Raw genomic sequence first — 21,042 nt, 5'->3', positions numbered from 1 at the left:
AGGGTTATCTTTGGTCTCTTTGTTGCCTCTGATTAATGCCCTCCTTGCCTGGTCCGTGAGTTTTGGTGGGCGGCCCTTTCATGGCAGGTTTTTTCTGGTGCTTTCMTTCCGTTTTTGAATAATGGATTTAATGGTGCTCCGTGGGATGTTCAAAGTTTCTGATATTTTTTATAACCCAACCCTGCTCTGTACTTCTCCACAACTTTGTCCCTGACCTGTTTGTAGAGCTCCTTGGTCTTCATGGTGCCACTTGCTTAGTGGTGTTGCAGACTCTGGGGCCTTTCAGAACAGGTGTGTGTATATATATATATATACACTGAGATCATGTGACAGATCATTGCACACAGGTGGACTTTATTTAACTAATTATGTGACTTATGAAGGTAATTGGTTGCACCAGATCTTATTTAGGGTGCTTCATAGCAAAGGGGGTGAATACATATGCTCGCATCCCTTTTCCGTTATTTTTTTTTTTAATACATCTTTTTAAACAACTCATTTTTCAAATCAAATCCAAATAAAATCAGTTTAAATTACAGGTTGTAATGCAACAAAATAGGAGAAACGCCAAGGAGGATGAATACTTTTGCAAGGCACTGTAGTATATTCGCTGTGTGCTTGTGAGACAGAGTGGGTAGGCCTATGAATGTCAATATATATGCATTGCTTGTGCACGTTGCACATGCCATCAAGCGTGTATGCGTCTTCAATACCGTTACGTAAAGTGCCTCGGGGGCAATTCTAAATTAAAACATTAAAACTGTCAGCCGGGCGGCCTGTGCTTTTTTGCTCCTGGAGGGTTTTTTGAGGCATTTGATCTTCTTATGGTTGGTGGGAAACAACCACTCAGCCCTCCCTCTCACTAATGACCATGAAGGGTCTCACACACAGGGATTAAGGAGTTTAGCCCGGTCAAGACAGGCAAACACCCTCCTCCTCAGCATGGAGGAGATCACCCTGAGTGGAAGAAATATAGAAAAAAGGGGAGAGGTGGGATAGAGAGAGAAATATAGAGAGAGGATGGGAAGGAAAATATAGAAAAGAGAGGAAGACTAGCTTCCCATGTCAGAGAGTCCATCAGGCGATGGTGTGCATTGTTCATGCGATATGCTTTTCTGTAGTCATTGATTCTGTTAGTGGAGCACTGCCTGTTTGAGGGATGTAGAGGTGGTGTGNAAAAAAATGGAAAGAGGGAGAGGTGGGATAGAGCGATAGGAAGGAAGATAGAGAAAAGGGAGGAAGACTAGCTTCCTTGTATGTAACACATGTCAGAGAGTCGGTCAGGCGAGGGTGTGCATTATGCATGCAATATGCTTTTCTGTAGTCATTGATTATGTCAGTGGAGCACTTCCTGTGTGAGTGATGCAGAGGTGGTGTGTGTGTGGTGTGTGTCTGTGTGAGCGGCGAGCACAGCTCCTGTGGTGGGGTTTGTGTTCCTCTGTGAAATTTCAATTAGAAATAACTTTATTGCTCATAGCTCCCTTGAGACGGTAATCAATCTCTGTCTTCAATAAAGACAGGCCTGTTTGTCAACGAGAGAGCTTTACACCCTCTGGGTTTGGTGGATACCCAGGTGATGGGTTTTCACCATGACCGTGGCCAATGTGGGCTGATACATCAAAATCCATAATCCCTTTATTTAATCATTTATTTTCTGACCTTGTAGGTCCAACATCGAGACACAGAGAGAGAGAGAGAGAGAGAGAGAGAAAGCCTCAGTCTATACTTGATTTAAACCCTGAAGTACTCATCATTTTGGATTCATTCATTCTGTTTTTTATAACAGTGAAAATGATTATGTGAGCATGGCTTTTGACTGGATTTTACATTTCAGGTTGACTGGTTCAATGTAGTTCTCCACAGTTGATCTAATCCACAGCTAAAAGGTCGACACAGCTCACTGGAAAACTGATGCCATTTAAATTGTTTCTGTATAAAGGAACATTCGTACCCGCAAACTCTTAACCTTTCGAGAACATGTTACTGTAGGTTACTATTATCATAACTATCTCCATAATACATAGTACATGAATTATGGAGCGTCTCCATTTAACCCAACATATACTGTACATATGAATCCATAACATAATCGAAAGGCATTCTTTTTAGGCAATTTAATAATCCAGTTCTACTTTTTTAAAGGGGCTTATTGTAGAACAGAACGGACTGTACTGTGGCTCAGCGTTGACCTGTCTTTCAAATGGAGGACACACAAATCATTCTCTTGCGATCTTGTCTGGTCAGGCCAAATCTTTACTTAAATCCTGTGCTCTGTCGTCCGTTGTTGATGTGCGTGTGTGTTTGTACATGTGAGAGAGAGAGAGAAATAGAGGAACAGAGAGAGAGAGCGATAGAGAGACAGATATAGGGAGTGGGCAGGGCGGGTTGTTTACAGGTTTCCCAAGGCGTTGTGGATATCGGAGGGTATCAAAGGCTCAGTTCAGCCCTCTATGTCCTATGCAAAGACAGTGACACCCTGGTCCTCTCTGCACTGCCCTTTGACAAAAGTCGACAGTGCAGAGGCCCCATGCATTGATCTCCTTCTCTCGCATTGACAGCCCGGCATCACACAACAGCAGTCTATTTGTGGAGCTGTGTGCGCCCTAGGTTGTGCAAGGAGCATAAGTAATTGAGGTTATCTTTACAGGGGATTGAAAATGACTTGGGCTGAAAATCTGCTCAAGCATAGATTTCTCTGAAGTGACTAAGAATAGCATTCACTAGGATCAGTGTTAAAGGATGAGCTCTCAGGCATGGTGACAGCGGTACCAGTTTTCCTCCGACTTTAACAGTCACCAAATCAAAAGGAGGAGCAATTGTAAACAGGGGAGGCTGGTTAATGACGATCCACTCCAGTAAGAAAATAGAGAGAAAGTAAAGGATATTAAGCATGTCAGATTGCCTTTGCTCACATTTCCTCTCCTCTTAACCCGGGGATAGGGTGGAATGTAAAACAGGCCCCAACACCTCACTCTTTTTTCCTGGTGTGTCTGTGTGTGTTGTGTGTGTGTGGTGTGTTAGCGTGATGTTGTGTGTGTGTGTGTGTGTGTGTGTGTGTGGCATCTCAGGGACTCTGGGTACTCTATTGATTGTTGGAAGGGGGTTATGTTTTATTAAACAGAGGGGAGGATTAGTAGTGTCAGAGGGGTTGGGTGATGTGCTCCTGCTGTCAGTGTAGTGCCTCTCCTCTCCTACCCCTTCCCCCTTTTAATCCACTCTCCCTGCGACACTCCTCCTCTCTTTATCTCCCGTCTTCTCTTTCCTCATCCCCACCTCCATTTTTCTCTTTTACTTTTCACGCCCACTCTTTCCCACCCCCACCCTCCACTTCCTCTAGTTTCTTTATGGGGTAAACCTGTAGATAAACCCAGGGTAGCTGATAYGACCAGTGCATGGGACCGTTGATTATAGAGTCCACAGAGGGATGGGTAGGGAGTATCAGCAGGAAGGACCCGAGCGCTGAGGGTAGCAGTCTACTGCCGTGCCTGAACCACTACTTCCTCTGCTGCCCAGAGAGAGAGAGAAATCCCCTAAGATTAACATCCGGCCTGCAGGTGATTATTGGCGGACACCCTGTACTGTTCCGTTCTCCCCGTCAGAGCATTTCCAAACATGGTGTTTGCTGGTATCCCCCCCCCCCCGCGTGAGGTTGGATTTCATTGGAAAGGTTTAACGATGATGGTAAAGCACAGGGTAGCTATTTTAGGGGTCATCGTTAATGTATTGATTTGTTCATATTTTTCTCTCCAATTGCTTGGAGTCGAGTTGTCAGACTGATTGATTGGGGGGAGTTGGGGTGTGTGTGTGTGGTGCAGCGGGGGGGGTGATGCTTGAGTACAGTGCATCATTATTCCATGTGGCATTAAAAATGGAACATGTGGCCATTCAGATCCCTGATTGCTGTAGGCTTATATCACATAGAAAGTCTGGTTTAGAGTGGCATCTATAAAGTGAAACAGGTTGTCAATGTTCTCGCCTCATCTTCCACTGCACCTGTATTCACTGAGAGAGAAGATAATGACGTCTCTGAGATGAACACTGTCAGATTGCCTGCAGATTTGAACAGCTTTCCATTCCTGAGGTAGAATTGAAACAATACGATGGTCGAATGGAAGGTTAGTGGAGTGTCTTGTGAAGACATAACCAATTCGAACAAGATTGTAGAAAATGATATGGAATAGAATCTAATGAACTCTCCAGCCAGTGAAAACCTGCATATGATGTGTATCAATGAGTTCACTGATCAATAATTRAAACCTTGTGCGAAGTAGATGTTCAACTCAATTAAAGACAAGGAAGATCGCGATTGACAGTGGAGATACTGAAGCCAAACTATTAGAAGCTAATTTAACACACAAATAAAGGGCATTATTCAAACAATCTCGCCATCTTATTGGCAAACATAATAGTGGGCAGGGATCCAGTTTGGAACTGTGCTGTGCTACATAGTAGGACTGTGTTTGAAGTGTGCCAGTGGTTTGTGTGTAATTCTTTTGGAATTGTGTTCAGAGCTGTAACTCACAAAGGATATGGCTGGGGACCTTTCATTCTGGCTGCAATATGAGGGGTTCTAAATGGAATTAACCCTGCAGGAATATCAGACATAATTAAATGTCAGGTGCACTTATTCCTTTTCACCACCATGCTCATTAACCTTAGGCGTTCAATATGTCAGCCAAACTAACCTTTTCATACATCCGTCTTTTGGAAATGTTTATCCACACTCGACTGAATGAGCTCAACCAGCCCTGTCGTAATAATTCATGCGCCAACAGTTCCCTTTTTTGGCGGACGATGTTTTAACATGTTCAGGTGAGAGTAATTTATTGTCAATGCAGAGCCCTCTCACATGACCTCATGAAAACAATATGGTGTATTACCTCCCATTGGGCGTGAGCTTTAGATATGTCTGCATGCATGTTGACACCCCTTTGTTATGGTTGTATGTGGCATTTTGCAGTTCTTATTTGGTTTGTACTGACAATCCATTTTAAGGTGAATTTCCTTGATATGAAGTGAAAAGAAAATGTCATGAGTGACACTTGAAATATTACCGCTGTGTAAGCATACACAGTAACTATTCTTAGGCTGTTCAATTACTTATTTATATTCATTCTTCACTAATGTAATGAAACTACTACTAATAAAAAGACAAACTAACAATAAAAAATACTGCCAATAAAACAGCTACTCTACCTTTGTTTAGATATCAATCAACACCACAATACCCCATCTCTCTTGCTAAGGGTAATTCACGAATGCTTTTAATGTAAACAGGTCCTAGACCTGTCACACCTACCTGTTGGTCCTGCCTCTGGCATCTTCCAGGTAACTAACCGCAAATTGAGCTACAAAAATATAAACCTGCAACAATTTCAAAGATGCTACTGAGTTAGTGTTCATATAAGGAAATCAGTCAATTTAAATKAATGTATTAGGCCCTAATCTATGGATTMCACATGAGTGGGAATACAGATATGCATCTGTTGGTCACAGATACCTTAAAAATGTAGAGGTGGGGATCAGAAAACCAGTCAGTATCTTTTGTGATAACCATTTGTCTCATGCAGCGCGACACCTCTCCTTCGCATAGAGTTGATCAGGCTGATTGTGGCCTGTGGAATGTTGTCCCACTCCCCTTTAATGGTTGCGCGAAGTTGCTGGATATTGGCGGGAACTGGAACACACTGTCGTACACGGCGATCCAGAGCATCCCAAACATGCTTATGGCTATGCATTTTCATGCTGAAACATGAGGTGATGACGGCAGATGAATGGCACGACAATGGGCCTCAGGATCTCGTCACGGTATCTCTGTGCATCCAAATTGCCTTCGATAAAATGCAATTGTGCTCGTTGTCCGTAGATTCCTACCCATACCATAACCCTACTGCCAGCATGGGTCACTCGTTTCACAACGTTGACATCAGTACACCGCTRGCCCACACAATGCCATTTTCATATATTACACTGCAGAAGAGAGCAAAAACTGGTCTGCCATCTCCCCGATACAGTTGAAACCGGTATTCATCCGTGAAGAGCATGCTTCTCCAGCATACCAGTGGCCATTGAAGGTGAGCATTTGCCCACTGAAGTCGATTACAATGCCGAACTGCAGTCAAGTCAAGGCCCTGGTGAGGACAATGACCACACAGGCGAGCTTCCCTGACAGTTTTTGCAGACATTCTTTGGTTGTGGGCTGATGTGGTCTGTGGTTGTGAGGCCAGTTGGACGTACTGCCAAATTATTTAAAACGATGTTGGAGGAGGCTTATGGTAGAGAAATGAACATCAAATTGTCTGGCAACAGCTCTAGTGGACATTCCTGCAGTCAACATGCCAATTGCACGCTCCCACAAAACTTGAGACATCTGTGGCATTGTGTTGTTTGCCAAAATCTTTTGAGAGCAACATCATCCCTACAACAACACCTGCTATGTGGCTTTCTGACAGAGGCCAATGCCAGTTTTGATTACTTACTACTGCACAACAATGTCAGAGGGTTCAGTAAAGGCAGGGTTTTGGAACGCTTTTGMTACATTCGGGAAAAAATAAAAGCTTTCTTATCAGAGCAAAAGAGTGTCAAGGCAACTCAGTTTTCTGAGTTTTTGAAGGYTGCAGAGAATATTTTTTTGTTAAAGTTTTTATTCAATTGGGAAGTGCCTGGAGTAAGCATTTTAAGCATTCATTTAGGAACTCAGGGTTGTTTATTGATGATGTTATAACTCACAAATAGTGACTAATGGTCGTTGAGGCAGAGTGCACCTTGGATCTGCCGTTTGTCTCTGACCTTGCCCAAGGATACCTACCGCTCCTGAAGCTTTTAGCCTCCCAATCAATTCTCTGCCATTTACCTTGAGACAGGCTCCATGTAGCACAGTAGCATGACTAGTATCTCCAATTAAACAGATTTCACCTCACAGATACCAGGAAATCAGCGGTAGAGAATCACTGCCATTTCAATCGCTACTGGGCCCTGAAGATGAGATGTGAAGGATCGAAAGGTTAAAGCTATCGACAAAAGCATTCAGGAAATGTGAGCTAGACCACAGAGAAGTCATCTGCTGGCTGGGGCTCTTCATCATATTGTGGTGTCGTGGCCCCAGGAAATAAGTATCTTATCGTGGTTAATGTTCCTTTTCTCTGTCTCAGGGTGCGCACATTCACACCATTTAATTCACCAGGGTCCTCCTGATGATGACACTAGGGCAATTTATATAGCAGCTGATGAACGGAAGGTCTGTCTTTTTGTCTGTGTGCATGTGRGTGTTTTCACCCACTCTGTGTAAACTAATATTGTGTAGTGCTCCAAACATTGCATACTGTAGTCCAGGYGTACTCAACTATTTTTTTAATTTGTATTTTATTTAACTAGGCAAGTCAGTTAAGAACAAATTAGTATTTACAATGACGGCCTACCCTGGCCAAACCGTTGTCTGGACGATCCTGGGCCAATTGTGCGCCGCCCTATGGGACTCCCAATCARGGCCGGTTGTGATACAGCCTGGAATTGAACCAGGGTCTGTAGCGACACTTCTAGCAGTGGGAGGCCCCGGTGCACAACTGAGCAAGAGGACAAGTACATATGAGAATCTAGATTAAGAAACAGACGCCTCACAAGTCCTCAACTGGCAGCTTTATTAATTAGTACCCACAAAACACCAGTCTCAACGTCAACAGTGAAGAGGCGACTCCGGGACGCTGGCCTTCTAGGCAGAGTTCCTCTGTCCAGTGTCTGTGTTCCTTTGCCCATCTTAATCTTTTCTTTTTATTGGCCAGTCTGAGATATGGCCTTTTCTTTGCAGCATCCCGGAGTCACCTCTTCACTGTTGACGTTGAGACTGGTGTTTAATAAAGCTGCCAGTTGAGAACTTATGAGGCGTCTGTTTCTCAAACTAGACACTCTAATGTACTTGTCCTCTTGCTCAGTTGTGCACTGGGGCCTCCCACTCCTCTTTCTATTCTGGATTAGAGCCATTTTGCACTGTTCTGTGAAGAGAGTAGTACACAGCGTTGTACTAGATCTTCAGTTTCTTGGCAATTTCTCACATGGAATAGCCTTCATTTCTCAGAACAAGAATATACTGACAAGTTTCAGAAGACAGGTCTTTGTTTCTGGCCATTTTGAGCCTGTAATCGAACCCACAAATACTGATGCTCCAGATACTCAACTAGTCTAAAGAAGGACAGATTTTTGCTTCTTTCATCAGCACAACAGTTTACAGCTGTGCTAACATATTTGCAAAAGGTTTTCTAATGATCAATTAGRCTTTAAAATTGATAAACTTGGATTAGCTAACACAATGTGCCATTGGAACACAAGAGTGATGGTTGCTGATAATAGGCTTCTGTAAGCCAATGTAGATATTCCATAAAAAATCTGCCGTTTCCAGCTACAATAGTCATTTACAACATTAACAATGTCTACGCTGTATTTCTGATCAATTTGATGTTATTTTAATGGACAAAAAATATGCTTTTTCAAAAACAAGGAAAGTCTAAGTGACCCCAAACTTTTGAACGGTAGTGTATATATAAAAAAAAAAGTGCATGTTTTCTGGAGAACATTAATAACAATCTGAATGCACAGAAAGTCAATGTAGGCCATACAATATTCATGTATAAGTCACTCTGGGCCTTGCCCTTGCATCAATGAGAGAAATTACACTTTCTGTCTCCTGAAAGTGATTTGAACTTTGGCACAAATGGTGTGAAAGCAACTCTGAGACACTGGTGCAGGTGTTCATTGGTGAGCCTGGTGCTGTATTTGTTTTTAAGAAAGTTCATTGTGGAGAAGGCTGATTCACAGCTGCATGTGGAGCCAAACATGGTCAGGATGTATAGTGACAGTGTCTTGAGAACAGGGACATCCGCTGCAGGCACCATCTTTCCCCAGAAAGAGACAAGGTCACAATCACCAGCCTGCTCCTTCAAAGCCACATTTTCTTGCAGCTCAATCAACTCCATTTGCAGTGATGCAAGATCTACCCATCTGAAGATCTGTTTTGCTTCTTCTGACAACTTTGTCACATTTGTGACCAAGAAGGGGCTCTGGAGAAGCAGCAACAATTCTCTTCCAACAGTGGTCATCAAATCTAGCCTTGAAGTTATCCATCAGCTTCTGTCTCCCTGCGTTTGCACCAGAAGATTTGGGAAGTGGACAATTCTTCCTGGAGAGCATTCTTGAAAAGCTCAAATTTCTTCTAGAAAGCCTGGACAGCTGTTAAAATATCACACACCGRGTTGTCCCGTCCCTGCAGCTTAACYTTCAGTTCATTAAAGAGTGATGTAATGCCTGTCAAAAATGCAACTGTTTCATATTCTCCTCATCTTCCAAAAACTCTGAAAACTCAGTTGCCTTATCACTCTTTTGACCTGATAAGAAAGCTTTGATTTCCTACCGAATGTCCCAAAAGCGTTCCAAAACCCTGCCTTTACTGAACCCTCTGACATTGTTGTGCAGTAGTAAGTCATCAAAACTGGCATTGGCCTCTGTCAGAAAGCCTCGTAGCAGGTGGTGTTGTAGAGATGTTGTTCAGTTTCATCATCGGTATCATGACCTCAGAATACTCTTTTCCCAAAACTTGCACACAGGACAGATTGATGGATGACGCGGTGATGTCAGGTCAGGGTGCTCCCCGGGACTCCTTGGAAAACAGTGGCACATGTTACTGAGTGGACTATCCTGGCTAAATAAATCAAATCAAATGAAATGTCCTCTTTCGAACATGCAACCAGTCCCCGCCCTCTTACTATCGTGGCTGGAGCTCCATCTGTGGTGATGGAGACTACTGTCTTCAGATCTAGCCCCCTTTTTGTCAGCATCCCTTTGATGGTCTCATGGATATCCTATTCCCGTGTGTGTGCTTCTAGATTTGTTAAACCCAACAGCTCCTCACAGAATCCCTTCTTTGTTTCATTATACAATCTGACAAACACCAGAAGCTGTGTTATCAGTGTTATCTGTTGATTAATCCACAGCTAATGAAATGCATGGTGCATTCTGAATGGCCTCTTCAAGTTGTGTTAATATTTCAGTTCTCCTCATTGCTGTGGAATCTGACAGTGGGATCTGTTTGATCTTTTCCCTGAYCTCATCRTTTTATTTACCTTCAAGCAAGGTGTCAGCAACTTCACACATGCATCCTTTTACCATCTCAGCGTCATAAAAGGATTTATTTTAATGTTTTCCCGAAACCCAAGCTATCCTCAGTGAACACTCCATTGCATGTTGTTGGGCTGTCATGGAATTGTGAAAGACTGGTGGACCTCTCATATTAGGATTTGAGTTGGTTAATCTCGTTTGTTCTRACCTCCGGACTTGCTGCATATCAGGCACATTGGTTTTGTGCTAGTTGCGAGGAGAATGAATAGATACTTATCCGTCCACTCGTCTTTGAATAAACGGTTTTCAGCATCAACTTTTCCATTTTTTTTAACAAGCCATATCAACAAAGATACTGGTAACTAAGATCCTATCTGTGATATTAACAGATCTTTCTGTTTCTTTCTGCCTGCTTGTCGCAAGGTTCCGCAGATATTTGCATGTATGTGATTGGGTAAGACGCAGCCTCTTGTATTAGCATATAACCACGCGATTGGTTTAGACGGGGCACTAGTAGAGGTGGGCGTAGCTTCGAGAGAGTGCGAAATAGAGGTTGCTGAGTTAGAGAGGCCGCTGCGCATGGTTGATTTTTGAAGCTGTCTAAAAAATAATTGAACTATTATAAAATGCGATGTTGTACGGTCCGTATTGGCACTTCTCTGGGTCCGGACCCGGACCGCGGTCCAACATTGGAAGGAATTTGACTTATCCAGCTAAATGTGACCCCCAAATGAACTCTGGGAAATCATCAAGGACTCCAATCATGCTGGCTTCAGGTTTCTGTGTTTCATGCACCTTTGTGAAAAATTGTCAAATACTGGGATAAACTGATGCTCTATTCACACGCCACAGGCCACCGCTGTGGCACTCTCAATGCATTTCAAATTGTAGTCCGACAGCACTTGTCCTTGTTTTTTTATTGTGGAGYGGCTCTTCTCCGTGTTGTTTCAATAATATAGAACAATGGCCATTCAAACCCTCTTTCGAGCCCATTTGTACCGTGAGACAATAATAAGTGGCATGTTTGTATGTATTTTGACTGTAATAGCTAACTGACTCCACTCTATCATATAGAACAACATAGCAACACTCAAGTCTAAGGGCGTAGGAATGCAGTCTATTCTCCTTACAAGCCACAGCTATGTCATATCGACCCACTGAAAACCTGTCCAAACATTCATCCCATCTTTCATTTAAATTATCCAAAAATGTCTAGTCTAACAATGTCTCTTCTGTCTTTTCTCTTTTCATGTTCTTGGCCTTTCGCCTTGTGTCCATCTGTGGTCATGTGACTCCACCCACCTCTGATTTAACCAATCACAGGTAAGGAAGAAACCCCATTCAGCTATCACACAGTCAAGTTGCATGTGTTGATGAACATTTACACCAGATACATCACAAGGCTTATTTTCACTGTATTTATACACAGTGGTTTAATTTCATGCCAATGAGTCCTAAACTATCATCACACCGCTAGATGTCCTATTGGGAGATGTACGTGTTCTCAAAGCCACCGATTACAGACCAAGCTAATTTCACTGATGAAAGTATAATTATAGCTTCCAACTGTCCAAAATTCCACATGGTTGATATCTATTGTAAATTGAGACCAGGGGAGATTTGAAAGCTCTGCGAACAGTTCTACGGTACGTGTCAAACTATTCCAATGTGCTGCTTTGAAGTGCAAGTGATTGACAAAACTATTGAAATGACCTTACTAACCCAAACATAGTTTGAGAGTTGTCGAACTTTTTGCACAACCTTGCTATTGTAATTTCCTCTTGCTTGTCTTTGCAAGCAGGATGAAGCTTCACTGAACCATAAGGTATTCCCGTTAGCAACCGTATTGGATCTGACCAGCACCTGGGGTGTGTCAAGCTGTGTCAATGTGTCAAGCTTCTAGGAATAGGAGTGCTGATTTAGGATCAGTTTTGCCTATTAGATTATAATGAATAAGATTACACAAATAGGAGGGACCTGATCTTACTCTGGGACACTTGATATAGCCCCTGGCTCTTAGCCATCCTGTCCAAGGATTGAATTAACACTAGTCTGCACAGTGAAAATTTACCATGATTGTCATCATGATTTGCATATTACTTACAGACCAATTGTTTTCCGTCTTGTGGTCAACCTTGTAGGTATTTGCATCAGATAACTGATGAGAATATGACTTCTTACAATAACCAATTGATTGTGTCTCCTCTCTTTTCTATCAAATCAATGCATTTTAATTTGCAGCAGGATAACAGCCAGACATACTATATCTATTTTAATTGGAAGCCATGCTTTTTCTGAATTACCATAGGACTACWGTAGCAGCTCCCCCTTCAATTAATGATTAACATACATATCTTATCAAAGAGAAATTCATAGCTTTTGAAAATTGCAATAATATAGTATGTACTCTCGGAGTCTTCACTTGAACATTATAGCAAAATGTAAATTTCCGCCTAAATAGACATAGCCAATCATGAGATGGCCATAAACAATACCTGGTAATGCTGCATAGTTTTAAAAAGGTCTGGAACTCACCTTTCTGGTAAAAATAGGTATACATTGCTGAGGTGTACTCACTTTTGAGGGCACAAGCTCAAGTACATAGTACAAATATTATGAAACGATTACATTATTTTTTTCCTATTTAACAAAAGTGTGGCAATAGGGCTTGAAATGACTGAAATTCTTTCTAAATATAGTAACAATCAAATAATAAATGACTTACTATAAGATTTCACCTTTCTTACAACTGTAAAATAAATATGATCATACTTAGTGACAGTACAATATTGGGACCATTTCATATAACTGACGACAGATACTTTTCTGCCAAATGTTCACTGAGCAACACAGAGACACCATTCAAATGTGTGCAGGCTCGTTACAACTTCTGCTTTAAACACAACGTGATTTTGTCCGTCTGTGACCAAGAGAAAGGGGTTTTGTTTCAATTAGACGTTATGAATTGTTGCATCCGTTAGACTGTCCGGTTTCATATGATCTATTGCAAGCTCAGCTACGAGGTCCACAGGCACAGGAAATTGTTCCTTTGTCTGGATAGGCCAGAAAATGTGATGTCACTCCCTATGCAAATAGACGATATCTTGTGTCGGTGAACCTCACAGCTGCACTTTCAATAGTGAATATTAATCAGAACAACCAGCGCTTTTAGGGAGTGTAAGCAATTGATGTTGGTCCGTTCACAGAGTGCACTGTACTTAGAAATATCGGTTGGAACCAGTCCAGAACCGCTCAAATGCCCCTATTATCCCCCCACACAATTTAAATCACAGTGCAGTTATCACAAAACATGTAATTTTCCATGTTTCCATAACTAGACGATAGCCTACAAAGGCCCGGGGAAAGTTGTGTAATGTAAATAAAAGGAGAGAGGAGGAGGTGAACTTTAGGCTACTTTGGTGAATTTGCGAGGGATATGAAGCATGCACACCACGGCTCTATTTTCCTCCTCCTCTCACCCCGCCTGGTTTTGTATTCATTACGCTGATTATGTTGCTAAACATGTCTTAAACGCMGGAAAACGGAGCAAAACGGGAGTGGGGGCATACCAAAATTTGTCCAATAGAAAGTCTTGTTTTAGTTGCAAAATATTTTGTTTTGAAACTATTTGGAATAATGATTACACCACTGCTCTTTCTCTTTGCTAATGATGCAAGTGTGTGTTCAGTCTTCAGTCTGTTGCGTATAGAGTATCCTAGCCTATTCATTTATGATATGCCCTGCTTTACTGAAATTGCGAGACATTGCAAGGCAAGAAATTGCAAGATACAGCATTCCATTGAGAGATACAGCTTTCGATTGCCAGTAAAAAGGCCTAGTACACGGTTCTGACTGTCTGCCTGGTTGCTGACCTGCCTATAATGTGCCCCTCCCATCTCTTTTCGTCCTTGGCTAGCCCGCTATGAAAGATGTTTGTGTTCTTGGAAGTACGACAACTAATCAGTCTCCTCAATTCCAAAAATACTGAATCTTATAAATCTTGACACCCAGAAATGGGAGATGACACCGGGAGTCGAAGTACAAGGAGTCGAGGAATCAATTATGTCGACTCTCCACCACTACATCATCGTCGTTAACAGTTGGAAAAATGGCAGAGAAAGTCAAGTGACAGCAGCAAAGTCCAGTATTTCAATACGTTGAGAAGTTAAATGAGAAGGAAATGCAAACTGCGAGGTGGAATTAAGGAACTGTAATGGTAGTACGGGTACGATGCTTAACCATCTGAAAGGGATGCACCGTGAGACCTAAACCATTGCTGCATTGTGAAATTGTATTCATTTTTGTGATAGTTTTAACGGAAAGCCAAGAAAAAATGGGCAATTTAAACATAAAGAATTTGTTTCTATTTGTCACATCCCTACTCTAAACGCTTTGCATGTATTCAGTTATTCAAATGCAGCTTGTTATGTGGAATATTAGCTCGTAAATTATACATGTGGCAAATCACAGCTTCAGTGATTTTTGCAGTTCGTTCCAGTCATTGGCAGCAGAGAACTGGAAGGAAAGGCGGCCAAATGAGGAATAGGCTTTGGGGGTGACCAGTGAAATATACCTGCTGGAGCGCGTGCTACGGGTGGGTGCTGCTATGGTGACCAGTGAGCTGAGATGAGGCGGGGCTTTACCTAGCAAAGACTTATAGATGACCTGGAGCCAGTGGGTTTGGCGACAAATATGAAGTGAAGGCCAGCCAACGAGAGCATACAGGTCGCAGTGGTGGGTAGTATATGGGGCTTTGGTGACAAAACGGATGGCACTGTGATAGACTGCATCCAATTTGCTGAGTAGAGTGTTGGAGGCTATTTTGTAAATGACATCGCCGAAGTCAAGGATCGGTAGGATAGTCAGTTTTACGAGGGTATGTTTGGCAGCATGAGTGAAGGATGCTTTGTTGCAAAATAGGAAGCCCATTCTAGATTTAATTTTGGATTGGAAATGCTTAATGTGAGTCTGGAAGGAGAGTTTACAGTCTAGCCAGACACCTAGGTATTTGTAGTTGTCCACATATTCTAAGTCGGAACCGTTCAGAGTAGTGATGCTGGATGGGCGGGCAGGTATATGCAGCGATCGGTTGAAAACATGCATTTAGTTTTACTTGCATTTAAGAGTAGTTGGAGGCCACGGAAGGAGAGTTGTATGGCATTGAAGCTCGTCTGGAGGTTAGTTAACACAGTGTCCAAAGAATGGCCAGAAGTATACAAAATGGTGTTGTCTGCGTAGAGGTGGATCAGAGAATCACCAGCAGCAAGAGCGACATCATTGATGTATACAGAGAAGAGAGTCGGCCTGAGAATTGAACCCTGTGGCACCCCCATAGAGATTGCCAGAGGTCCGGACAACAGGCCCTCCGATTTGACACACTCTGTCTGAGAAGTAGTTGGTGAAACCAGACGAGGCAGTCATTTGAGAAACCAAGGCTGTTGAGTCTGCCGATAAGAATGTGGTGATTGACAGAGTCGAAAGCCTTGGCCTGGTCGATGAATTTAGTTGCAAATCATCATTGCTTCTTCTAGTGGTCTACCACTGTGCTTTCAGCGTTATTTGCTGTTATTATTAATGCCCAAATACTACGGTATATTTACAGTGTATTTKATTTCTCTGCCCCCCGCCTCTGTTGCGCCCTTGCATGCTCCCTGTGTGCTCCGGTCCCAATGTATGAGTGTGTTCTGGGGAAAATGGAAACGCCATGCTGGATGAGGAGGATGCTCTGCTCATTTAGATAAGGGAGCGGCTTAAGCGGGACATGAAAAGGTTATACGGTGGGACCAGTGTATCAAACTCCCCGGCTGCTTTAGGACACTCACCCATGGATTTAGTGGTATTTCGGGGAGACTTTTGTGAGAAACTGGGAGTAATCCTATTTGTAAACATCACAGGTATATAGCTTGAACCGCAGTCAGCCGAAGCAAAAAAAGTATTGGGTTGTGTGAAGAGCACACAGCCCTCAGGGTCTCTGTGATATGGCCTCACCTGGTCAGAGTAGAAACCATATTGCTTTACATTGCCTTCATTCAAACTGCACCCGGGAAAGGTCAGGAAGATTTCAACACAAAATAAGTGACTCTCTATCCCTAAACCGAAGTCAACTGCTAACATTCCATCTACTTTCTAAAGTGCACTGTTCTCACTTTCTAATAGGGTAGTAAAAAAGAAAGTCCACCCCATCATTCTACATACAGTACATGTAACAAAACTACAATCATATCTGCTATATAAACGCCGGATGAAAGGAAGAAAAGAGTCACTAGGATTTACCGTGGAGTGGTATCATACACCAAAGAATTAACTGGCCATGTCATGAAACTAACAAAGACGAGATATCTGTATGCATCTCCTGTAGTGACAGAGGAAGCTACGGTTGGCTCAGAAATGATTGACACCCTTGAGAAAGATGAGCAAACATGACTGTATAAAATACGTAATTAAAATACTGAGCTATATTGCATATTCTTTAACAAGTAAATATTTTTTTATCTCAAAGGTAGGGGTCTAAATTATTGACACCCCTGTTTTCAGTAACTTTCAATTCCTCATCTGGGAGGATATTGGAACTGGGCCTTTTTCTAAAATGTTTTATGAAGTTGGAGAACACATTGGGAATGATCTTAGACCATTCCTCCATACAGAATCTTTCCAGATCCTTGATATCCTTCGTCTGCGCTTATGGACTGCCCTCTTCAATTCAAACTACAGGTTTTCAATAGGGTTCAAGTCTGGAGAGTGAGGTGGCTGTTACGAAATGTTGATTTTGTGGTCAATTAACCATTTCTTTGTGGATTTTGATCTCAGCTTGGGGTTATTGTCTTGCTGGAAGATCCACTTGCAGCCACGTTTCAGCCCCCTGGCAGAGGCAACCAGGTTTTTGGCTAAAATGTCTTGGTTCTGGGTAACATTCATGATGCCGTTGACCTTAACAAGTGCACCAGTGGAAGCAAAATAGCCCCGTTACATCAAAGATAAATCTCTCTCTCTCTCTCTCGCTCTCTCGCTCTCTCAACAAAATGTGGAGAAAGTCAAGGGGTCTGAATGCTTTCTGAATGCACTGTATACCCCTGTAATTCTCCTGATGTCTCATCTAAAAGTTACTCCTTCTTTCTCTATCTCTCTCTCTCTGCATCTTTCTTTCCCTCGTTATCTGCTTTCTTGTTTACTCTTTTTCTCTTTCTTTCTCTCTCTGTCGCCCCCTCACTCTCTCTCTCGCCCCCTCACTCTCTCTCTCTCGCCCCCTCACTCTCTCTCTCTCGCCCCCTCACACTCTCTCTCTCGCCCCCTCACACTCTCTCTCTCGCCCCCTCACACTCTCTCTCTCGCCCCCTCACTCTCTCTCTCTCGCCCCCTCACACTCTCTCTCTCGCCCCCTCACACTCTCTCTCTCGCCCCCTCACACTCTCTCTCTCGCCCCCTCACACTCTCTCTCTCGCCCCCTCACTCTCTCTCTCTCTCCCCTCACTCTCTCTTACTTCCTTCTCTCTCTCACACAAGCCTGGACTTTCTCTTTCTTTCCCGAAGTGGATCGGGTGTCTTGGCTGACTATGTGAACCCTCTTTATGCTCCCCTCTTGTTTGGTTAAATGGTGCATCTCACGTTGCTTCAAAACAGCATGGGGTGTAGAAAGTCCCAGGTACTGTGTTCCCCTGAGTCTTCCGTAATCAAATAAAGTCATGAAGGTTGAATATTGAATCCAATTTAGAGGTTTGACATTTATATTCCACTATCTTTTGACCCCAACTCTCGCACCTCATCACATTCCCCCCGCCAATGCAAATTATTTTCATGACACAAGGAATGGTCATGCTCTTATTATGACCAAGTCTTACTCATTACTCCCATTAATGATCAAATCAGGATTAGATTTTTTTTAAATGAAGGTATATCAAGGGATTTTCATTGCAATTGTGGGCCTGAATGCTTGGCCTCTCCAGAGGAACAGATATAATAAGTAAGAAACATATCGGAGGCACTTACAGACTTAACCAAAGATGCTTTTGAAGGAGCAGCTATATTTTTACTTATTAATTTGACTTTATGAACGAAAATGTATTGTGCTGTGAAAACGACTGGAGATTAGAACTGATTAAAGAGGGAAATCAGTTAACATAAGCTTCATCCAGTTCAACATTCCRCCTAATTAAAACCAGTCATCTGGAGCGCAGCCTCATTTCTCCTAAGCTCTTGTGGGTTTCTTTCTGCTTTTCCTTATGCCTTAAACTTGCATATCAATATGATATGTAAACTACTTTCATGGAGGACAGATGGAATTCATTATTTTTGGAAGTCTTCTGATGAGACTACATAAAAGTTGCTTCATGCCAATTATTTACGACGGGGAGACAAGGTAATGGCGTGTTTTTCTCCGGGAGAAAGGAGATGGAGGAACGGAAGTCTCTGTGGGTCACTTAGAAACCTGTTGTCATCTTCATAGCGTTTCCATTTTCATTTCATGTTTAATGACAACAAAAAAAGTCGTTTAAAAGTTTTAAATAGCCTTCCTGATTGAATCTCTGTGTTTGAGTTAAGCTAGTAAAGAACAGGACAGAGTACAGATGTGCAAAGTGAAATCAGGATTTTTGTTTTTATAGCTGCTCTGCATCTAAGTGTAAGAAGCAATAACTCATTTTATTCCTAGCATCCCCTAGAGGACACATTTATAGTGTACAAACATGACTGATTTAGTGTAGTTGTTATTCCTGGATCTACAGACCGTTAATTATTGGTTGAATTTTATCATATAGACCTACTCTATCTTGTGGAAMAAGAAGAATTATGTATATCAAGGGATAAGACAACCACATTCCACATGAGTCACACAGTAAGGCCTACATTTGACATCTCCCTTTCCTGGTCGAAATGCTGAGGAAGCCTACATGAATAATGCAGAAGTTAAAAGTATGGRGGAGAGGTGAGAAGGGTCTGAACCTGTATACAGATATGGTGGTGAACAGAATGCATCTCTGTTTTCCCCCTTAAGATACCCTCAGTGATTCCACTACATTCAGGAGCACACAATTGTGAAACKTTTGAGGCAGACACAAGGTGCTGAATGCTCTTATCACCAGCAGCTCCTAAGAGAAATGTAAAGTGAAGGACTTGGTGTGAAGTATCCACGCAATAAAAGCGGGTTAGTACTTCCGTCACCATTCATGTGTCAAGGCTCCGTGACAATCGCTGTTGACGGATGTGTTGATGTTCCAAGGAGAGGTGACAATTACCTTGACAAAGGATGGTCAAGCGCAAAGTAATGCCCCACATTTTTCACAGTAGGTAATAGAAGGGGAAAATGTAGACAAAAAGCCATTAAGGTGGAGTAGCGGCTATGGGGTGGGGTGTAATCTAGATGCAACCAATATATACACTAAGTCCACGAATACGTTTCGCACTCCTAAAATTCATTTTAGAAAATAGATACTTAAATGTTGCTCCTCCCTGACTGGCAGAGTGTCTATTAGTTGACTGGTTGGCAATTCAAAAAGATTGTCCTCCCCTGCAGGGGACTTGCTGACCAAGCATGTTTCGAGTTGATAGATGTCAACAATGCCTCACTATTGGTTCTTCAAGGGGCCTACAGTACAGCTACTGCCTCTGGCTCTGCTGTGCTGTTCCCACACATAGCCACAACATCAAGTTGAGTCTGCAGTAGGTCTAGAGCTAGGTTTTAATGGCATGTATTTTTTGGGGGGGGGGGGGGGGGCAGTTGGCAATAGACCAAGGTTTTCGGTTCCTGACAAAGTAATGCTTCATATTCATAGCTTATAAGGTTGTTAGAGGTAAGAATGGCAATGCAGCAGTTTCCTACCAATGCCTAGGGCTGTGATGGTCATGACATTTTGTCAGCCGGTTATTGTCAAGCAAATAACTGCCGGTCTCACGGTTAATTAAGAAACACATTTAGCATCTCCTGGCTTCYACGCATAGCCTACAAGCCACTGATGCAGACTTTGGAACATCTACATTTTAAAGAGTATAAATCCATGTAATATAGCCTACACCATCACAATAAATCCATTGAAACATGATTTGAAGAAAATGTAGTTTATTTCAGAAGAACAGAATAGCATACTCTGAGTTGTCCTTATGTTAGGCCCTGATCTGGTGTCATATGCCTGTGGGCTACACTAGTTAATTTACCAGACAAGATTTGTTTAGAATTCCATGGCATTATTTTATAGTATGAAGAATACAATTGAACATAAAATAAAAATGATATTTTCTCCAAACGATTTGAGGGAGTGTGGATATGGACTTGGTCTTTTACCAAATAGGGCRATCTTCTGTATACCACCCCTACCTTGTCACAAAACAACTGATTGGCTCAAACGCATTAAGAAGGAAAGAAATTCCACAAATTAACTTTTAACAAGGCATATCTGTTAATTGAAATGCATTCCTGGTGACTACCTCATGAAGCTGGTGGAGAGAATGCCAAGAGTGTGCAAAGTTGTCATCAAGGCAAATGGTGGCTACTTTGAAGAATCTAATATACAAAATATATTTTGATTTGTTTAACACTTTTTTGCTTACTACATGATTCCATATGCGTTATTTCATAGTATTGATGTCTTCACTATTATTGTACAATTTTGAAAATAGTAAAGATTTTTTATTTTTTTTATTTGAATGAGTAGGTGTCCAAACTTTTGACTGGTACTGCATGTGTGAAATGTGTTTTCCTTTAGAATGGACCATTATCATGCACCTGTCTCGAAACAGGGGCAAGGGGGAAAAAACATGTCATCTATGCACTTAAATAGCGAATGGAGGATGCTTTACCGTGGTTATTATWATTTTTTTTACCCCCTTTTCTCCCCAATTTTCGTGATATCCAATTGCTAGTAATTACTATCTTGTCTCATCGCTACAACTCCCGTACGGGCTCGGGAGAGACGAAGGTCAAAAGCCATGCGTCCTCCGAAACACAACCCA

General features: G+C 42.3%; 1 pseudogene; it reads left to right on the top strand.

Annotated features, from left to right (window-relative positions):
- Positions 1-21,042, top strand: part of LOC111957129 (limbic system-associated membrane protein-like) — a 146,386-nt pseudogene that overhangs the window by 36,973 nt on the left and 88,371 nt on the right.

The sequence above is a fragment of the Salvelinus sp. IW2-2015 genome, linkage group LG4p, assembly GCF_002910315.2.
Source record: "Salvelinus sp. IW2-2015 linkage group LG4p, ASM291031v2, whole genome shotgun sequence".
Classification (NCBI taxonomy): Eukaryota; Metazoa; Chordata; class Actinopteri; order Salmoniformes; family Salmonidae; genus Salvelinus; species Salvelinus sp. IW2-2015.
Note: the sequence above shows the minus strand (reverse complement) of the source record. Positions and strands in the feature narration are given on the sequence as shown.